General features: G+C 34.3%; 1 long non-coding RNA gene across 7 annotated transcripts; it reads left to right on the forward strand.

Moving 5' to 3' along the window:
- Window positions 1-216: 216 nt before the first annotated feature.
- On the forward strand, window positions 217-4,275 carry LOC110907939. Of its 7 annotated transcripts, none has more exons than XR_002574049.2 (5): window positions 217-537; window positions 1,999-2,209; window positions 2,449-3,332; window positions 3,614-3,657; window positions 4,024-4,275. It is a non-coding gene; the product is annotated as an uncharacterized LOC110907939 (long non-coding RNA). The 7 variants fall into 7 exon arrangements; XR_002574046.2 differs by having other exon boundaries at window positions 2,079-2,209; XR_002574050.2 differs by having other exon boundaries at window positions 2,079-2,209; window positions 2,449-3,324.
- Window positions 4,276-5,327: the final 1,052 nt, after the last annotated feature.

Below are 5,327 nucleotides of genomic sequence, written 5' to 3' on the forward strand. Positions count from 1 at the left end.
CAATAGCCACCAAAATTTGCAACCAAAAGAAAATGGTAGCAAAATCAGTTACCATTTTTCAACCAAAATATTATTGGTGGCAAATACATCTCAAATATCCAAAATAATGATAATTTATATAATACGGTCGTAAAATGGTGACAAATATGTAAAAATATAACGTTTTATGGAAGTTGCCATCGTTTTTTGATGACCATTTAGCTTGCCACCGTCACATGGTCACAATTTAGAGAAACAATGAAGCGGAAATATCAAATTTTACCCGCTCACCCAAAATTTAAGCGTGAATATCAATTAAGTTATCAGATCTAGGGTTTTGATTCTAAAGTCTGCTCCCCAAAATCACTAGAACCATAAACTGTACTCCACCATCATTGATCGAATCCTCCTTCGCTCAACCATCACCGATGGAATCATCCTCCACTCCACCTCACTGTCAACGATCTCTCCTGAATCACATGGTAACGATTGGACTTCAACAACAAGCAAATCATTTTGTTTCTTAACTGCAACAAATATTGTAAAATTCAAATTTAGGTTTGTCTTTTATCTTATTATTTTTTTGCACATAACTGTTGTTTCATCTATAAAGTGGTCGATTGTGTTAGGGTTTCTCTTTGTTGAAGACCATTGTATTGGGAGTGGTAGATTAGGCACTATAATTCAATAATTTGTTGGGTTATGTGGGTGTGGGTGCATAGTGTTATCTGCAAGCTTTAAAAAGAAGCATTGAAGGTTGTTTTGGTGTTTATGTTAGTAGTCAGGAAATTTGGGCCATGTATGCTTGTTATTATCCAGTCGTAGTTTAATCTAAAACTTTCATAGGCAATAAAGATTGTTTGTATAGCTATATTTGATTCAATAGTTGCTTATGAAACCAAAAATTTTAGCTGTTGCTAGCCAACCTTACCCAACACATTTATTTGTATGTAGTTTTTTGTTCTTTGAGTTGGTGTTTGAGTTGATTTTTTGGATTTGTACTCACTATTCACATGCATTAAATGGTGCACACCATGTGTTTGTAAATATTCCTCTTAACAATTTGTTTACTCCTCTTCTAAAAATTGTTGTTCGTCTGACCGGAAGTTTCACTTCTGCTACCTGCTCATATTTGTTTGTAATATCAAGTGGGATTGCTAAATACATTTTAGATTTTTAAAGCTGAAAAGATTGGTTTACGAGGGAGAAAACAAATTTACCAAGTGGGATTGTATAATCTTTTAGTGGTATTCAGATACAGCTATTCAACGGAAGTATTTGGACAAACTAATTTGTCACTGGAACCCAAATGCTGAACTATGAAACCCTGTTATCACCTTAAAGCCAATTACTTAAACTAGCTTCCTATTTAAACAGATAGCGGATGTCTTTTACAGTACTAGTAAATACTAACTGTAAAAAAATGATTAATATTACAAAGTTTTGTTAGTAAACAATCTATATATATTGAGAACCACATAAGAACATATACATGGTAATCCAACATGCTAGTCAAATTATATAATAAATAGTACAAGGGTTTGAATGTGGCGGATTTGAGATCCGCAAATCCCCAAATCAAAAGATTTTCAGTAACGTAAAATAAGAGTTTGTTTCAGTTTCTTCTTAAACATTTGATAGATGACGACAATAAAAGGATGAGCATTTGGAACCGGTGGGTACCGGTACCGAACCGGTACCCACTCTCCCCGTTTTTGGTACGGTACCCAAAAACGGGGAGAGTGGGTACCGGTACCAAACCGGTGTATTCGGTACCGGTACCGATACCCACTTTTCCCATTTTTTGGTACCGGTATTTTCGGTACCGGTATTTTCGGTACCGAACGGATACCGTGCTCATCCCTAAACACCGTATCTTGATATAACAACTATGCACCCATAGTTTAAGCCCAAAAGTTTTATATAAATGAGCATAAATATTTTTGGCAGCAAGTTGAATGATAATTTGTGGTCTAATATGCTATATACTCATATTAAGATTATTCATGGTATGTGAAGGAAACTGATATTAGCAAGATACTTCAACAAAGGTTATGCTTCTTTGGTAGGACCATTAAGCTCTTCGTTTGAATTGCCAGGTGACCATGAAGGGCATGGATCCCACACATTATCAACGGCTGGGGGGCAACTTTGTATCAGATGCTAGTGTATTTTGGTATGGGAATGGAACGACTAAATCCAAAGCAGCCAATGCAAATGCAATAGATGGGTAAGGATTCCAAATTAGTGAGTCATGATTCGGGTGTGAATTTAAGACACAACCCGAAACTAAATCAATATTTAAAGTTTTGGGTTTAGTTTAAATGGGTTCGGATTAGTTTCAGGTCAAACCCGCAAACATGTTTAGCTAAATGAGTCGTTTTTGGATTAGACTGGTCAGTTTGCGGGTTGAAGAATGTTTTTCTATTAGAGATGATATATTGATGGTCAAATTAAACGGTTTTTTAGAGTATGAACTGGATGAATAAACATGTGGAATTGCTTGGAATGAAGGTAGAAGACAATGGCTCAGAGATCAATCTCAAAAACCACAACAAATGCCAAAAGATCCAATTATAAGGTGACTACTTTACTTGTCCATCATTTGCTTCTAATAAGGTCCCGCGTTCAAGTCTGAGTGTTATAGTGGGTAGGTCTTTTAGTTTAATTATTAAACTGATAAGGTCCCGCGTTCAAGTCTGTCTTCTGTCCATTTTTTGCTTTTTTTGTTAAACGTTGTCTAAGTGTATTGTGATTTATGAACAAAATTTCTATATTACTTTCCTTAAATTTTTAGTACACATAAATATGGAGTAATTAATAAACCAAGTTCCATTGCATTGGGAATAAAAGTCCAACTAGGTGGCCCTCTGGTGTCCCTTACATTTTTACATGTACATTTTTATTTGGTTTTATGTGCATTCAGTTGGATTTAGGTTGTTCTTTGGCCTTGGTTTTTAAGGGTGTTTCTGTTCTTGTTTGTTCCAACCAGTGCCTTACTAGTTTGCCTCTTAAGTACTTGTTTTTGTTTTTTATATGAATGGAAGTTAGTCTTGGTTGGGGAAAAAAACCTTAACGAAAATCTTTAAAAAGGTAATCAGGAATAAAATCAAACACCGGTGAGTTGGCCTTTAATCCAACGGCTGCATCATAATATATGATTTTAAGTTCTTTTCGGTTCAACCATTCAAGCTTTATTTGGAAAAATCTTGGCTTTTAGATCAAGTTATGTTCAGAAAAAATGTTACAGCATGCTGTGGAAGAGTGGAAGCCCAACAAATTTGTATGTAGGTCGCTAGGAGAGCTATCAAGAACACTAGAAAAGCGTCACGAATCATCACTTAGGTAGTACGGTATGTCTTTCTAATACTATATTTTTGCTATGTTTATTGCTACAATTTAATTGTCGTTTAAAAAAATAGATTATATAATTTGTTAGGGCCTAAGGGCCCTCTTTCTGCTCGGCCGAGGCACTTGAATCCTCGGGACCGGCGCTGGTTTTAATATATTACTTTGCAAAAAAAAAAAAAGAAAATAAAAAAATCTGGTAGAACGGGTCGTGTTCGGGTCAACCCGTGAATATTCAGGTTGTGTTTGGGTTCATATGTATGACATGATTTTCGGGTTGTGTTAGGCAATGTTAGTGACCCGTGTTTACATAGCAGAGAAGACCCTGAGGTATTTTAAATCCTTTTAGACTAATAACTTTTGTGCATTTGTATCGTTTCCCACTGTTATTATGTTTGTTTGGTTTGCGATGCTTGTTTTTTATTGTTAGGTTTGATCTTAAATTAGTGAGAATGTTAAGGAATTTCATTTTGATTTGATTACACATTCTTTACGGGTTGTTCATACAAAAAAATGTTTTTAAAATTAGGCATAATTTCCTTCTTAATATGTAAACAAACTGGAACATACTATTTAGCTTCTAGCACTTGAATTGTAGCTCACAATTGTACTTGGTTTTCTTTGCAACCAACTTGACCCATTATTACTTTTTCGTTAATTTTGATTTCTTGATTCTATTCATTGGTTGTTTTGCAGATTGAAAAGTTGAACCTAGTTATTAAGGAGCTCGTTAAGGAAAAATTTTAGAAAAAGAAAGGTTCAATGGAATTATTGCGGGGTTGTTGGCGAAAAAGAAAAAGATAAGGTGGATAAAGATGCTATGCTTGATAGGATATCACAAATTAAAGCTATGTTAATAGCTACAGTTTGAAGATAGACTATAAACACTTGGTTTTAATTGTTTAGATATTTATCTTAAGAGGATAATTTTAGTTATTTTATGTTTTAGTTGGTATTTTTTATATGCTTTCGAAAACGATATGTTTTATATAATTATGGGATTTTATTAGATTGTTTTTATATTATTTGTTGTTTTATTGATATGTAATTTTGCAGGGAGAAAAAAAAATCTGAATTAAAAACCAATATTCCAAACCAAACCAATATTCTAGTAATCACAGTAAATGGTAGCAAATAAATGGTGGGAAATTCGCAAATTATGTAAAAAATGGTGGCTAAATGGTGGACCAATTTTGTGGTGGTAAAATAGGTAGCAAAATATAAAAATGGTGGCTATTTGGTGGCATTAGGGCAATTGACACGGGTGTTTTTGTCACCGTATTTTCGGTGGCAAACTGGTGATAACAAGGAAATTGCTACCATTTTGTAACCAAAATTTACGTGACAAAAGCCATGCATTTTACTCATTAAAAAAATTACAACATATTTATACATCGAAATTAAAAAAACGTGCCCCTCGGAATCACAGGCCCTGGCCGGTGGTCCTCCCCGCCCACCCCAGGGCCGCCCCTGGTTCGAAGCTTTGTCCTGTTTTATTTTTAATGCTTTAAACCATTTGGACTAGTTGGCCTTGGCCTGTTTTAAGTGAAGCCTAACTTAATATTTTAGCAGTTTATACTTTGTAGGGCTAAACCCCACTTTTTGGTTTGCTTTGTCAGAAAGAAGTTTGCTGAATCACCTGACTATCAATTTCTCATCCCTTAGCACTTATTAGCGAAATATGCATGATAAGCAGGCTACGGTTAAAATTTAAAATTCTGTGGGTTGTGGTCTGTTGGCTAACATTTCAACATTCCGATAAACATGATATTGATATAATACTGTATTTCTTTGCTACCTAATTTTCTTGTCTTGTGCAATAACGTCTTACACTTTTATCTTCTTTATTTTAGTAATACTAAAAAAATAAAAATAAAATGGTGAAAGAAACCTAATTATTAATTTAAACTAGTTACTCAAAAATTGGATTTTGATTCGTGGGCTTATTAAGTACTGATGCATATTTAATTTGTGATACCATATTTATATCGTGGTACACA

This window comes from Helianthus annuus, chromosome 14 (assembly GCF_002127325.2).
Source record: "Helianthus annuus cultivar XRQ/B chromosome 14, HanXRQr2.0-SUNRISE, whole genome shotgun sequence".
Classification (NCBI taxonomy): Eukaryota; Viridiplantae; Streptophyta; class Magnoliopsida; order Asterales; family Asteraceae; genus Helianthus; species Helianthus annuus.